The following is a 17,455-nucleotide window of genomic DNA, read 5'->3' as shown; positions in this document are numbered from 1 at the left end:
CTTCTTTTCATGTAGTTATTGGCCAATTATATGTCTTCTTTAGAGAAATGTCTATTTAAATATTTTGCCAATTTTCAAATTGCAACATTTATCCTTTTATTTTTGAGCTGTAAAAATTCTTTATGTACTCTGGATGCCAGTGTGTTATAATTTATGTAATTTACAGGTATAATTTTTCAGGATAGAATTTTTTTCCTCTACTCAATGCCAAGGCCATAACAAGCAAATTTCTTTGCAATCCCATCTATTTGGCAGGCTTATTATTATTTATCCTTTTACTGATAGTGTAACGAGTTCCCATGCAGGGGATCTTCTGTTAGACCTCCTATTAATCTTCCATTAGACTTCCCAATTTGGGCAAGCTCTAAACTTCATTTCTTACCCTATGTACTCTATGCACCCATCAAAATAGACCCTCAAAGCTTCCAAATTTTTCAGAAACCTCGAGAATGAAAGCTGACTTTGATACTCTCTCACCTCCCAGAATTCTGTTGAAAAGATGCCTTTCCTTCATTGTATTGCCTTTGCTCCTTTGTCAGAGATCAGTTGACTATACTTATGTAAGTCTATTTCTGGGCTCTTTATTCTGTTCCATTTATCTATTTGTCTATTCTTTCACCCCAATACCATACAGTCTTGATTACTGTGACTCTATATAAGTTTTGAATTCAGATAGTGTCAACCTCCAACTTTGTGCTTCTCTTTCAATATTGTGTTAACTATTCTGGGACTTTTTCTTCTCCATATAAACTTTAGAATCAGATTTTGTCATATGCACAAAATAACTTTCTGGGATTTTTATTAGATTGCATTAAACCTATAGATCATGCTGGGAAGAACTGACATTTTGACAATATTCAGTCTTACTATGCATGAACCAAATAGATCTCCATTTATTTAGTTCTTTGATTTCATTCATCAGAGTTTCATAGTTTTCCTCATATAGACCTTATAGATATGTTTTGTTAGATTTCTACCTAAGTATATCATTTTTGGTGGTGTTAATGTAAATCATATTGTGTTTTAAATTTCTAACTCTATTTTGTTCATTGCTGGTATATAGGAAAGCTATTAACCTTGTATCCTAAAATCGCTTATTAGTCCCAGAACTTTTTGTTTAATATTTCATGCTTTCTACATAGATGATCTCAACAAAGACAATTTTATTTCTTCCTTTCCAATCTGTATATTTTTTATTTCCTTTTCTTGTCTTATTGCATTAGCTAGGACTTCCAGTACAAAGTTCAAAAGTAATGGTGAGAGAGGACATCCTTACCTTGTTACTGATCTTAGTGGAAAAGGTTTGACTTTCTCACCATTTAGTATGATGTTAGCTGTAGGTTTTTTTGTAGATTTTTAAAAATCAAGTTGAGGAAATTCCTTTCTATTCCTATTATACTGAGAGTTTTTTTTTTTAATCATGAGCAGGTATTGGATTGTGTCAAATGCTTTTTATGCATTTATTAAAATGATCAAGTGATGTTTCTTCTTTACCTTGTTGATGTGATGAATTACACTAATTGATTTTCAAATGTTCAACCAGGCTTGCATACCTGGGATAAATCCCACTTGGTTGTGGTATATAAATCTTTTCATATATTTTTGGATTCGATTTGCTAATATTTTATTGAGGATCTATGTTCATGAGAGATGTTCGTCTGTAGTTTTCTTTTCTTGTAATGTCTTTGGTTTTGGTATTAGGGTGATGCTGGCTTCATAGAATGAGTTAGGAAGTAATCCCTCTTCTTCTATCATCTGAAAGAGATTATAGAAAATTGGTATAATTTCTTCCTTAAATGTTTGGTAGAATTCACCAGAGAATCCACCTGGGTCTTGTGCTTTCTGTTTTGGAAGTTTATTAATTAATTGTAACAAATGTACCATGTAGTGTGGGATGAATAATGTCCGCAAGGTCCATCCATGTTGTAGCATGTTTCAGAATTTCCTTCCTTTTTAAGACTGAACAATATTCCATTGTATGTATATATCACTGTTGGTTTATCCAGTTATCCATCAAAGTACACTTGGGTTGCATTCACCTCATAGCTACTATGAAAAATTCTAAGAATATGATATACAAATATCTCCTTAAGACCCTGATTTCAATTCCTTTGGGTAGATATCCAGAAGTGGAATTGCTGGATCGATATGATAGTTCACATCCTTGCCAACACTTGTTACTTCCTGTTTTTTTTTTTAAATAGTAGCCATCCTAATGGGTGTGAGATGGTATCTCATTGTGGTTTAGATTTGTATTTCTCTAATGATTAATGATGTTGAGCATCTTTTCATGTGTTTATTTGTCATTTCTATATCTTCTTTGGGTAAACGTCTTATTCAAGTCCTTTGCTCATTCTTTAATCTGGTTGTTTGTTTTGTTGTCATTCAGTTGTAAAATTTCTTTATATATTTTGGATAGTAGCCCCTTAACAGATAAATGATTTGTAAATATCTTCTCCCATTCCATGAGTTGCCTTTTCATGCTGTTGGCTGTTTCCTTTGATGCACGGAAGTTTTAATTTTTTATATAGTCCAATTTATCGACTTGTTGCCCTTTTGTTGCCTGTGCTTTTGATGTCCTATGCAGGAAATTGTTGCTGCCTCTGATGTCATAAAATTTCTCCACTTTGTTTTCTGCTAAGAGTTTTACAGTTTTAGCACCTATGTTGAGATTTTTTTTTTTACCTATTTTGAATTAATTTTTATATGGTGTAAAATGAGGGTCCAATATTCTTTTGCATGTAAATACCTAGTTGTTCCAAGACCATTTGTTGAAGTTTCTCAACAAATGTCATAAAGTTTTTAATATTTTGATAACTGTCTTTCAATAAAATTGCTTTCCTTTGTAATCCTACTTATTTTGTTTCATGCATTCAAAAACATTAATCTGAGATGGGCCCCCCAGGCTTCCCCAAGTGAACAAGGAGAAGGTTAAGAAGCCCTACCCTATGCTGGGCCCTGGGGACATAGCAGCCCACAACACAGTCTCAGTAAGATCCAGCTGCTGAGAGTGGGAGGGCATACAGATGTGTAGATGCAACATAGAATGGTGATTTTTGTGCCTGGGGCTGTGGGACCTAAGTAGGCTACTCAACTCCAAGTTGACCAACCATTTCTTAGAGGTCTGTGTATAAGGAGAGACCATCCATTTGTCGACCTTGAAGAGTGATCCAGCTCCTGGTGACTTTTTCACCCTTCTTTGTGCAGGTAATGAGATTCTGAGGAGAAAGCCCTGCCCCCCTTTGCAGCAGAACATCAGCTCTCCTTCCTCCTCTTCTGCTGACACCAAATATATTCAGCTGTGGGAATGGAGATGCTCACTGAGCTCTTGGTAGCTATGGAAATCCCAGGGTTTCCCTAGCAACAGCTCTGGTTCGGCTTTGTTGCTAGGGAACGCTGGGATTTCCCAGGCTGCCACATGAGCAAGACTGCTCTAGCCTAAGGGCAGAGATGTGAGCACAGCTGTGGGTCTGATCCCCAGGAAACATATGGTCCCTCTTCACTCTGAGCCTTTTCAGGGCACCCAGGCCCATAGTCAAGTGAAAGGGGGCTGTGCACTGGGCAAGAGGTCTTGAGAGGGGGATGAGGAAAGAGTGCAGTGCGGTAAGCAAACTAATTAGAAAAGTCCAAATGAGCCCAAAAGATGCCAAGAACTGGAAGATGCTGGGCTACAGGAAGTTCTTCAATCTTCAAGTCCAGCATTTGGCTGTTTGTAAAGCCCTTTCCCCCAAGATTATCATGTAGCACACACCTACTTTGTTTCAAGAGAAGGCCCAAGGTTAGAACTAAGGCCAGCATCGTGGGTGTGGGTGTGCAACCTAAGCTATCCCAAAGGGCTCCATGTCTATAAGGGCCCTGCATGCTTGGTATAATGCTCTGTTGTTACCAACTTGAAATTCAGTTTTTGAACAAGCAACCCTGAGTTTTTATTTTGCAGTGGGATCCACAAATTATATAGCCAGTCCTAGTCATAACCTCCATTTTACAAAGGACAGAACTGACCTACAGGGAGTAGATGTAATTAGCCCAAGTTCACATGTCAGAAAGTGCACCTTAGGGGCCACTGTATTTTCCCTTAGCTGCTTTCAGACACCAGGAACTGAAGGGGTTTGACCCACACAGACCTTTAGCGTGGGAAGGCACTCCTGGGATCGCTGTGGCAAGAAGATGGGGGTGGCTAGAGTCATGATCCCCTCACTTGTTCTAGGGATTGGACACAAAACTGAAGAAAACAAGGCTTCAGGGTGCTCCCAGTCTAGTAAAGGAGATACAATCAGAATAAGGGCTTAGATGGTGGTGAGTCCATGGTGGGTGGTAGCAGTGCTGGTTCTGCCCAAAATTTAGGAAACCCTGAAGAGGATTTGTGCTTCCTATTGCCCTATATCCTTTAGAAAGTGGACATTTCCCATCTCTTTGCCCCCTAGGCACTAATGCTATAGAAACAGGAAAAGTTCCATGTGGCATTATACACATATTAAGTGAGACTTTCTGCTTGCCACACCCTGAGATGATATCTGTTTTAGGCTGAATTGTGTTCCCTCAAAATTTATATATTGAAGTCCCAACACTAGTATCTCTGAATGTGAGTAATGGCCTTAAAAGAAGAGATTAGGACAGAGACACCCAGAGAGAAGACCATGTGAGGATACAGGGAAAAGATGGCCATCTCCAAGCCAAGGAGAAAGTCCTCAGAAGGAACCAACCTCACTAACACCTTGCCCTCAGACTTCCAGCCTCCAGAACTACAAGATAATACATGTCTGTTCTTTAAGCCACTAAGTCTGTGGGACTTTGTTATAGCAGCTCAAGCAGACTAATATCATAGCCTTCACTGCTCCCACTCATGTGAGGTAAGGACTATGACTATCTCACAGAGGAGGGACCCAAGACTCTGAGGGGTTAAGTATCCTGCTCAGGATCACACCAGGACCCAGGCTCAGCTTAGTCTGACCCCCAAGCCTGGATGAGTTGCACCCCAGCTAACCCAATTCAGAACAACCAGATCCCTTTCCTGAACATGCCTGTCCCTCTACTATCCTGTGGGCTAACAGACTTTAGGCACAGCTGTCCTGTCCCTGGGCCCATGACCAGCACATCTCCGCCCAGGGTTCTAGTTTCTCAAAGCTTTCTGGTCATTGGCACCCATGCCCCATACTGAGATGATCACCCTGGATAGATCCTTTCACAGAAGGACTCTGAGATCATATTGACATTTACTGTCCTCAAGACCAAACAAAAAAGTGGATATGAAAGGCCTCTGAAAAGTGTCACGAAGCAAAGTGGCAGCTGCATGGGGTCCCTAAGTCCTTCAACACTAGGAGGACACTTTCCTTTAGTGTTAGTGGCTGCACCAGGAAATTCCAGATTCTGCTGCCTTCTTGCAGGGGAGCAATTCAGCTCTCTGACTCCTTTCCTCCCCAAGGCAGCCAAGTATCTCCCTAAGCAAAGAACTCTCTACCAAGAAAACCATGCCTCTTTCCTGGAAAACAAAAGCACCTGCAGGTGGTTAAGGAGGTTCATTTTTTGTTTGTTTGTTTTAAAAAAAAAAATTTTAAGTTAACAGTGCTTTATCAAGGTATAATATATATTCAGTAAATTGCAAAGATCATAAGTGTAAAACTTGATGAGAAATTTGACAAATGTACACTCCCATGTAATCATTATCCAGGTTGAAATTGTAGTTGTGGTTTTAAGTGGAAATCCCCACCTCTCTGCTACAAGGTTTCCATGTATCATGTGACGACTTTGATCATGTCGGGTATTGGGCCCCAAGGATGCAGAATTGACGCACAAGGTCAGTGGAGTAGGTGACCTTGCTAATCTAGGACTGGAGCTATGACAGAGAAGACAAGGGCTAGGGAAGCAAAGAGAGGAACACAGATCTAGCTCGGGCCAGTCATGAAAGATTCCCCTTGAGCATGTGGTGGGTAAGTTGGATCTTGTAGGATAAGGATGAGTCTGCTGGGGAAGAGAAGAAATAGGGGACATTGTAGACATAAGAACATGTGCATTCTTGCCTCCTTTGTCGAAGATTGGTTGACCAAAAGTTTGTGGGTTCCTTTCTGGGCTCTCTATTCTGTTCCATTGGTCCATAGGTCTGTTTTTGTACCAATACCATGCTGTCTTGATTACTGTAGCTCTATAGTATTGTCTGAAGTCTGGGAGAGTTAGTCAGAATGGCAATCATTCAAAAGTCCACAAATGACAAATGCTGGAGGGGCTGTGGAGAAAAGGGAACCCTCCTACACTGCTGGTTGGAATGCAGTTTGGTGCAGCCACTATGGAAAACAGTATGGATTTTCCTCAAGAGACTAGGAATAGACTTACCATATGACCCAGGAATCCTGCTCCTGGGCATATATCCAGAAGGAACCCTACTTCAAAAAGACACCTGCACCCCAATGTTCATAGCAGCAATATTTACATTAGCCAAGACATGGAGACAGCCTAAATGTCCATCAACAGATGACTGGATAAAGAAATGGTGGTATATTTATACAATGGAATACTATTCAGCCATAAAAACGACAACATAATGCCATTTGCAGCAACAAGGATGTCCCTGGAGAACGTCATTCTAAGTGAAGTAAGCCAGAAAGAGAAATAAAAATACTATATGAGATCACTCATACGTGGAATCTAAAAAAAAAAAACATAAATACAAAACAGAAACAGACTCATAGACATAGAATACAAACTTGTGGTTTCTAAGGGGGAGGGAGCTGGGAAGGGACAGACTGGGAGTTCAAAATTTGTAGATACTGACAGGTATATGCAGAATAGATAAACAAGATTATACTGTATAGCACAGGGAAATATATACAAGATCTTGTGGTAGCTCACAGTGAAAAAGAATGTGACAATGAATATATGTATGTTCATGTATAACTGAAAAATTGTGCTCTACACTGGAATTTGACACAACATTGTAAACGGACTATAACTCAATAAAAAGATGTTTAAAAAAAAGAACATGTGAAGGTTCAGGGATATCAAACAGCTAAAGAGAAAGACTTTAGAGTAAATACAGCATAGGATAGCTCACAGGGTGTCTCTTTGGGTCAGAAACAAGAGATGATTATAAAGAAATGAAACTGAGCTTCTTGTCTGACTTAGAAGCTGCCTCTGAAGCCAGAACAGTCAGTGTGTGTCTAATGTTCATGTCAGGTTTTATTGCTTGTGGTCAAAGGCTGTTGCACAATACACGGGGCAAAGAGCAGTGACTGCATGATTCTCATAGCAACATTCAGAATAAATGTGAGTCTCTGCCTGAAAAGTGACATTGCGGAGCAAGTTACATAAGCAGAATTATCCATCTGATAGATCACAGCACAAATTGATCAAGGTATCTAAAATAAGCTTAGCACCGATGTTTAAAGTGGTCAAAGAGATATTTAAAGTTATAAAACCTAAATGCATGTTTCACCACGTTGTCCCAACAAATCATTTTTCCCTCTTTAAACGTGTTTTATTTTGTCATCAGAATGTACCTTTTCAAGTGTCCTTAAATCATTTCTGAAAAAAGAGAATACTATACATAAATGCATCAGAAACGGCCCATTGTTTCACACCATCCCTGACATCAAACAAATTGCTCTATGCACTTAACTCTCTTTCAAGACCATTTCTTTTGTTCCAAGTCATACTTTTTTCCTGACCCTATACCACTCTTTTTATTTACTATGGTTCCTTCCCTTTAAACATTCAAATGTTCTCAAGTCTCTCCCATTTAAAAAAAAAAAAAAGTTCCTTCCCATGACACTTCCACATGACCATGAGGTACTGTCCTTCTCTTCTTACTCTTTTACAGTCAACTTCCTCAAAAATGTTCTGCATATATCCCTCTAATTCCTCACTCACATGTCACCCCTAAGCCACCACATTCTGATTTCCACAGAAATTGCTCTTGCTAAGGTCTGTCTCTTGACACACTGTCCCCTTGCTTATATGACATTCCATTCCCTTGGGTTTCCTGCAGTCACTTTCCTTATTTTCAATCTTTTTGCTTTGTCCTTCCTCTTCTTCCCATTTCTTAAGCACTGAAGCTCCTGGGTCTTGGGTCCTGGGCAGCCTTCTCTCAGCATGCACACTTCACAGTTACCCTAGAAGCGCTCCCCACATCCATATTATCTGTGACACAGGTGATGTTACATGTTCGTCAAATGCCATTTCCTCTTCCTACCTTACTTGCAGCCTGGCCACATTTCCCAGAGTCCCTTGTGATTCAATGTAGTCATGTGACTGAGTTCTGACCAATGGAATGTGGCAGAAAGAGATGTATGACACTTGTAGGTCTAGCCACTGGAACCTCACATGTGGTCCTGCAAGATCTGTCTCTTCACTCATCTGCTAGCTAGGTGCTTCTTTGGAGTGCCTAGTGGCCTCTAGAGCCACTGGACAGAAGGAAGCTGGGTCTCTAATAGCTTGTATGGAATAGAGCCCAACCACCACCCCACCTACCCACACTGACTTTGAACTATACCATGAGTTGAAAATAATCCTTTATTAGGTCATCTCACTGAGATACAGAGATTGTTTGATACAGCAGTTAGCCCTCCCCAGTTGATATACTATCTCTATGGGAATGAAAACCAAAGATATGAATTCTAGGCTTATACTTCTCATTGTGCATCAAATAATTGACAATTACTGATGGGTCCCAAAATAATAGGCTAGAGATTGCTTTTTAAAGTAGATTATCAGTGGGGAGGGTATAGCTCAGTGGTAGAGCACATGGTTAGCATGCTTGAGGTCCTAGGTTCAATCCCTAGGACCTCCATTAAAAAATAAAATAGATAAGCCTAATTACCTCCCCCTCAAAAAATGTAAATAAAGGTAAGTAAATTTTTTAAAAAATAAAATAGATTATTTGCAAGTCACAGAAATTCATTTATTCATTCAACAAATATTTGTTCAGTGCCTACTGTGCACCAGACACTGTACTAGGCTCTAAGCTTGCAGTGATAAGCAAAGATACATCCAGTCCTCGCTCTTGTGGACTTTAGTGTGAACTGGATGACAGCAGATCCCCACATCTCTTTATGATATTGCAGCTGTCAGAAACTTCCTCAGCACCTACTGCTTCACACAAACACGCCATTCATAAAAGTGAGGCTGCCCCTTTGCAGTCTCTATAAGTTACTCTTTCCCCCTTTGTGAAAGGGTAGAACTGCATCTCACAGGATAACATCCCTTTCCCTTAAGAATTTTTCAGTGGTAAAACATACATAAAATAATACTTCTCATTTTAACTGTTCACAAGTGTACAATTCAGTGACATTAAGTACACTTATAATGTATAACCATCACCACCATCTATACTCAAAAATTTCATCATACCCAGTAAAAACTCTTTACCCACTAAACAATAGCTCCCCTTTTCCCCTCCTCCCAGCCCCTGGTAACCTCTATTCTACTTTCTGTCTCTACATATTTGTTTATTCTAGGTACATCATGCAAGTGGAACTATACAATATTTATTCTTCCGTGTCTGACTTTTTTTCACTAATCATAAAGTTTTCAGGGTCTATCTATGTTATAGCATATATCAAAATTTCATTCCTTTCTATAGCTGACTAATACTGTATTGTGTCATATAAACCATATTTTGTTTATCCATTCATCTGTTTATGGACACTTGAGTTTCCACCTTTTGGCTATTGTGAATAATGTTACTATGAACATGGGTGTGCAAATATCTTTTCAAGTCTCTACTTTCAACTTTTTTTGTAATACACCTAAAAGTGTTGCGTCATATGGTAGTTCAATGCTTAGCCTTCTGAGAAATCACCAAACTATTGTCTAAAGTGGCTGCACCATTTTACATCCCCATCAGCAATGTACCAGGGTCCCACTGTCTTCACATCCTCACCAACATTTGTTATTTTCCATTTTTTACAGCCATCCTAGTAATGTCAAGTGTTATTTAATAGTATTTTTAAATATGAAAGTCATGAATGAATACAATCTTGTTTTAAGAAATTCAGACCCAGAACAGGTTAAAAGGAAGTCCATTTCACTATGGCCCCCTCCATGTGCGTTCCTCTCTCCAGGGAAAGCCACTGTTAAAAGTTTGGTGTGCGTCCTTCCAGACCTTGCTCTCTGCATTTATATTTTTACATAGCTATGACTGTAAGATTATACGTAATGTATACACACACAATATGTCTTTAATACCAATCTCCATCCTTTTTTTCACTCCTTCCACTGTTCTTTCTGTTAGGGAAATTCCACCTCTAAAATCTTGGCCTATAGCTTATGCCACTGGTTATAATGGGTCTTTGATGTCCTGGAAGGGTAAGCTGTTTTGGGTAGTTTTGTCACTAGCAGCAGAACTTTGGTGGCTTTTTCAAGCAGAACACGTTGCCTAGGAGGTCTCAGGCCTGTTTGGGAATGACCTTCTCATATCACATATACCAACAGCTCTTCATGCTCCTTTCCCTCTCTGAACTTACCTTATTTTGTCCGAGAAAAAAAGAATTAGAAAGATTTTCTCTTCTTTGGAGAAAACAACTGCCCAACAGTTCCAAATGAGAAGCAGGCAGTGTTTGATGACACATCGCCCTCTGCTGGCTGCATTAGTTGAGGTTCTCCAGACAAACAGAACCAATCCGGGATTTCATACATACAAAATTAATCTCCTGTTGGTTCACACACACGCGCGCGCCCACACACACACACACACACACACACACAGAGAGAGAGAGAGAGAGAGAGAGAGAGAGAGAGAGAGAGAGAGAGAGAGAGAGAGAGAGAGAGAGAAAGAGATTGTCAGGAATTTGCTGGAAGGATTATGGAGGCTGGGAAGTCTCAAGATCTGCATGGTGAGTCAGCACCCAAGCTGGAGACCTAGGTTAGCTAATGGCGTATTTCCAGTCTGAAGGCGGGCAGACTCAAAAGCCACGAAGAGCCAATGTCCCAGTTCAAAGAAGGAATTCTGTCTGTCTTACTTGGGAGAAGGGTCAGCCTTTTTGTTCCGTTCATGCTTTCCACTGAATGGATGAGGCCCCCAACATTAGGGACAGCAATCTGCTTTTCTCAGTGCATACATTTAAATGTTAATTTCATCAAAAAACACCCACACAGAAATACCCAGAATAATGTTTGACACCCCATGGCCCAGTCAAGTTGACACATAAAATTAACCATTGAATTGGTCAGGCGAACCTCTTTGAAAACCTACACCTGTAGCAGGAGGCTGTGGTGCATTTAAGCAATTGCCCTGATGGGTGTTGCAAGCAATCACAATTCTAAGTAAGAAATTAAGAATAGAAAACATGTAAACCAAACCAAGAGAAAACGAATAGGATTGAACATCCGGTTTTCACTTAAAAGTATTTAAACTAATTGAAACAAGGAGCACATTGTTTTAGAGAGCACAGTGACAGAGTAGAAAGATCATGAATCTTATAGTCAGAAACTCCGAGCTTGAGTCTTGGCTGCCGTGCTTAACCTACCTGAGCCTCAGCTGCTTTATCCGAAAATGGGGTAATAATAATCCCTGCCCAACACTGATAATTCAAGGATCAAGAGTTCCCAGACTCTTTATGGTTTAGAAAGGACTAAGAGGTGGGGAATCTCGAGTCTGGGATGATTGATTAAACCTGACCAGCAACAGGGAAGAGCTAGCTGTGGATGTGGAAATGACCAGAACTGGGGAGAAAATAATAATGACATTTTGAGATTCACAGTAATAATAGGCAGGCTTGGACGGACGGCAGGCTTGGACGGACATCAGCCATGGGCTTAGACAAGAGGACCTTAGAAGGCAGACTCCAGGAGGAAAAGAGCAGAAAGTCAAACAGCACATGACACAATCTGAAGGGAAGATGGAGATATCTGCCTTCACCATTTCAAATTCCAGAGCGAAAAGCGCCCCAGAAATTTTGTTCACTTTGCTGCAGCCACAGAGACCTCCTCATTGTTTCTCATTCACACCAAACCCACTGCTGCCTCAGGGCCTTGGAACCTGCTGCTCCCTCTGCTGGGATACACTTTCCCCAGACCACCTCATGGCTTTAGGTCTTTGCTTGAATGTAATCTCCACAGAAAGTCCTTCCCTGACCATACTGTCTAAAATAGCACCCCCCACCCCATCCTTTTCTATCTCCTTTTCCTGCTTTATTTTCTTGAGTTTTTTTTTTTTTTTTTTTTTTTTGTCTTCACCAGAAAGTAAATCCCATGAGGCCAGGGGCTGTATTTCATTTATTTCAGGGCCTGGGTCAGAATAGATGCTCATTAAATATTTGCTGAATAAATGATAAATAAATAAATGCAAATGATAGGAGGAGAGAACAGATCTAATGATGGATTTTTTTTTAAAAAGCATTGGTGGGGATCCCAAAGAATAATTTCAGGGAGGTGAAAGTTGAATAATGGATTGAGGTTTTCAAAACCTGCTGAAGACGGATAAGTAGAAGGCCTTCTAGTCAGTGTAAAGAGAAGAAAGAACACCTCCTTAAAGAAAATAAATCCTCTTTTGTTGGCAATGGTGCTAGAGCTTCCCCAAGGTAATGCCCTGACTTCAGGGAATGCCTGTGTGGACGGAGGTCATCAAAACCAGGTCTCATATATTAACTACTAGTACTACTACTAGTACTGCTACTACTACTGTTACTACCACCACCACCGCCGCCATCATACTACTACTATTACTATTATTATTACTACTACTACTACCACCAGCACTAAAGCACAATGCTATGGGTTTGCGTATTTCTGTCCCTACCCCAAATGGCAATGCCCAATTCTGAGGCAGTGGGTCTGAATCTCTTTATCTGTTTAGGCTCATGGATTCTTGGAACAAATCTGAGGGAAACTGCCCACCTGCTTGGACCCACAAATTGTGCATGTCATTTCAGGAGATTTAAGAACCTCCTTGGGGTAATTCATGGACCTCTGGAGTATAAGTGTCTGGGTAAGAATCCTTGTTCTAAAGGTATACCCCACAATTTCACCACTGGGATGAACAGTGTAACTCCTGAACCCTAGAGTTGAGGATCACAGCCAAATTCTGGATGTATTTATTCAACAAATGTTTCCTGAGTGCCTACCATGTGCTGGGCTCTGTCCTAAGCTTTTTAGATATGCTGGCTTATTTAATCCTTACAACTGCCCTTGAGCTAGGTTCTATTAATAATTCCCCTCTAACAGATGACACCGATGAAGCACTGAACTTTAGGTAACTTTCCAGAGGTCACATAATGGAATTTCACTTGTCCAGCTCCAGAGACATTTCACTGCTACTCCACAGTGCTCCTCACAAGGCTGGTGTCTGTTCTTTCAGAGAGTCAGGTTTGTCCTGAAAGCATTTCTCTTAAACTGTGTATAGGAGATGGCCTCACATCCATGTACCAGCTTAGACTCTAAACTGAGAAAAAAGTTTGGTGGGGAGCACTGCTACACCCCCTCATGTCTGAGTTTTGTTTCCTTGGCATCACCATGTACACTTTTGGTTAGGACACTTAGGGGAATAAAGGAAGATTTCAGTACAAGAGAGAGATGTATGAATTTGCTGGGGCTGCCAAAACAAAGTCCCATGAACTGAGGAGCTTATACAACAGACACGCATTGTCTCCCAGTTCTAGAAGCTAAAAGTGCAAATTCAAGGTGTGGACAGGGTTGGTTCTTTCTGAGGCTGTGAGGGAAGGATCTAGTCCATGCTTCTTTCTTGGCTTAAAGATGATCCTCTCCCTCTGTCTTCTTGTTGTCTTCCCTCTACTCATGCCTGCATCCAAATTTCTTTCTTTTATATAGGACACCAGTCAGACTGGATCAGGCTCATCTTAATGACGTTATAATTTGGTAAAGAACTTACCTCCAAATATAGTCACATTCTGAGGTCGGGGGTGTTAGGACTCCAACATGTCTTTTAAGGGAACACAATTCAAGCCATAAGAAGGGACAAGGGTCAGTGAAAAAAAGAGCCACAGAATGCTGGGATTTTTTCAATAAGTTAATAAATTTTTAACTCATCTACAAAACAGAAACAGACCTTCAGACATAGTAAACAACATTATGGTAACCGGGGGGGAAAAGGGGTGAGTAGGGATAAATTTGGGAGTTCAAGATTTGTAAATATTAACCACTACATATAAAAATATTTTTAAAAAATTATTCTGTATAACACAAGGAACTATATTCAATATCTTGTAGTAACCTTTAATGAAAAAGAATATGAAAATGAATGCATATGTATATGTATGACTGAAACATTATGCTGTACACCAGAAATTGACACATTGTAACTGACTATATTTCAAAAAATAAAAAATAAATTCTTGCTACAGGATCAACAAAGTTAGGAAATGAGTAGGCCTGATTGTGAACAGTGCATTTTACCAGGCACAAAGCATGGCTATGGATAAATCAAAGGCACATCTGTGCCCTTCCCTTGAGAAATGTTCCATGTAGTTGGGGAATCTCAATAAGGCCACGTAGCAGGTAAACAATTTTCCCTGTGAGAACTCCGAAATGCAAACATGTCATTTTATTCTCTTTTAATTAAACTTAATCGAGCCTCCAACCAGACAAGCTAGATTCCATCAATGTCCGCACCTGGTAGCTTTTCTGAGGGGTCCACAGCCCTGCCAGGTCTCTCTACACTGTGACAACCTTTCCATCACACTCCAAGGCTGTTTGGGACTATAGCCCTCTCAGGGCACCCGAGAAGATCCAACTTGAACCACTGTTGGAGTCCAGATGATTCAGTGCCTGGGAGCCTCTCTGTCCGGCCCTCTGCCTAGTGGCAGGGGACATATCTGCAAAGCTGCTGTCTCAGAATTTCAGCTGGGAAACAGCAGACAAGTCCTCTCTATTGCCAAACAAAGGTTTTCTGGAAAGAGGGAGCTGTCTGGGGGAGTTCCGTAAGAAGAGAAGAATACAGATTTGGGGGAAAGATGGGAGTAATAGTTCAATAGCTGCAATGGCAGAGGCCTAAGTACATGTATAGAAATTAACTCTATACACATATAGGCACTTATTAAGAACAGCCCAAGTTAAGGAGGAAACTGAAGTTCAAAACGATTAAACCATGTCCCCAAGGCCATAGGTGCTCAGTAGAAGAGTTGGGATCTGAACCAGGTATGACTGAGTCTAAAAGCCAGCAAGATAATGGCATAAGATAGATGGTACTGCAGATCATCTCTGGGAAAGACAGGACAGAGAAAGCAGCTAGGAGTATGTTACAGCATTCCAATTTTGGACTGAGGTGGTGGTTTCAGAAATGAAAAAGGAAGGGGTGGATCAGAGTGACTACTGTGGGGAAATCTCGGTGACATAATAGATGTTTGGGCAAAGACATGAAAGGAAATGAAACTGACAAGTCCCTAAACTGCGGCAATCAGAAAGAAAAAAAAGGGGGGAAGGCTTAGAAGGCTGAGGCCCAGCAGGGAAAAGCAAAAGAGGCTACCAGATATGTCAAGTTCTAATGGTGATGTTTTTAGAATTGGGCTCAGAGCCCCTGGAAGAGTTTTGAGCACTGCAGATAGAGATTTGGGTCACTAAATATGACCCATATGTCACAGCTTGGCACATCAGGATGGTGTCATTGCTTCACGGTTGTAACAGTGAAGACTGATCATTTTTGCTACAAGTAAAGATACCCAATATTCCAGCAACTTCAAGAATATAGAATGTTGATCTGAGCAGGTCATGAGACATGGAGTGGAGGAGGGAGCCACTTGCTATAAGACACTTAGGACAAAGGCTATGGAGGGCTCAAAAAAGACTACCTCCTGGCTGGTGGGGGAACTTAGTTTTGTAAGGGTGAGCCATTGGGGAGCAAGCAGTTCTGGGCAAACCAAAGAATGATTAAGTCTGTAGTGGGATGACTACTGGCTGTGTTCTACTGGAATGTGACTGAGTTGTCATCATGGGTAATGTGTTGTTTTGAGTGTATTCTCCCTTCGGGTGTGCGTCCAAAAATCATAGTATTTGAAAGTGTGACAAGAACAAGAATTTAAAATCTGATAGAGGGTGAAAGGACTTCAAAAGAACCCCCTACGGCAGTCAGCGTGCATTTCTGCCCTTCCATGCCCTGCCAACATCATGGGTCCAGCGGCTCTTTCAAGTCTAAAAGGACAGGAACTGAGCTTCCTCCTTTCTTTTAACAGCTTCCTTAGGTTGATTCTATTCATTTCAAGCCTGAGTATGGCTACCAATGAAGCCAGCTGTTCCTAGCAGTTGGAACACTTGAGAGCAAAGAGAAGCCTAATCTCCAGAAAGTTATTTCAAGGAAACTTAGTATGTCCCTGAGTTACTAGGGAGGCCCACAAGGCCCTACAGGAACTGACTCTTCCCTTCCCATCCCACTCACCTTCCCTCTCCTAAAGCCCCTATTCCCATCATCCCCCTGGGCCTATCTACAGCATCCTCATGGGAACTGACCACAGCTCCCTCTCCATCCATATCCTAGACTTTATTTCATTTAGAACATTAAACATAAGGAAATAAGAATGTATCCAGGTGACAGTTTACAGTAAAATTGGAAGTAGGACCCAGTTTTTTCACTCCTTTCCAATATTGTATGTCTTTTATCAGATCATATGCTTCATTAAAAAAAAAAAACAGCAATACGACAAAGATCAAAGCTTCACAGGAGATGCTGTCAACTTGACTTTGGGGACAGTAACCATAAAAGCTTCATGGACCCACATTTAACAAAAATGTTGTGATAACCATACCAAAGCAATGCGTGAGAACAAATATTTCGCAAATGTCTCCTTAGACACTGTAAATCCAGGCCCTTTTGGTTGCATTTTCATTAGCCCCCCCAGTGATTCTGAGTTAAGCACAGCTCTTCTCCCTGTTGCACAGACAAGGAAGCTGAGGCACCCAGAGAAGTGGCTTGCCCCAAACTACACAGCCAGGGAGTGGTGGAGCCCACATGAGAACCCAGGTCTGAGTCTACTCTGGGCTCCCCCCACATACTTCAGTGTTTCTCAATGAGCAGTCCCCCTGCAGAAGACTTGTCTGGGGGGTCCCCAAATCCTCCAGGATGCCAATGTCCAGAAATGAGGCCCAAGCTCACACCTCTTTAAGGTGCATGCCATACAGTGCTGCTAGTTGGCATCCAGGACACCTAGGTAAAGTTGAATTTCAGGTCAACAATGAATAAACAACAAAATGCCCAAAAGGGATACACTTGTACTGAAAAATACTGATCTGAAATTCAAATTGACCTAGGAGTTCCTTTTTATCACCTAAATCAGGCAACTCTATCCCAGGATTAGGATGCCCCCCAGAAGTTTTAAACCCACTCTCCCCCTCCACGTGCGGGTGCATGTCGGTCATTTTTCATTCCCCCTTGCTGCTTCTTTCTCCCCACCCTCAGCCTGGGGCAGAGATTTGAATGCCATCTGCCAAGATTTCTCTTATAGGTCATCCCATACAGGGCCAGGAGGGGGCTGGACACAATCACTCGGCCCAAGCCAAACAGAGATTCTGAGACACCATC

Source organism: Camelus dromedarius, chromosome X, assembly GCF_036321535.1.
Source record: "Camelus dromedarius isolate mCamDro1 chromosome X, mCamDro1.pat, whole genome shotgun sequence".
Taxonomy (NCBI): domain Eukaryota; kingdom Metazoa; phylum Chordata; class Mammalia; order Artiodactyla; family Camelidae; genus Camelus; species Camelus dromedarius.
Note: the sequence above shows the minus strand (reverse complement) of the source record.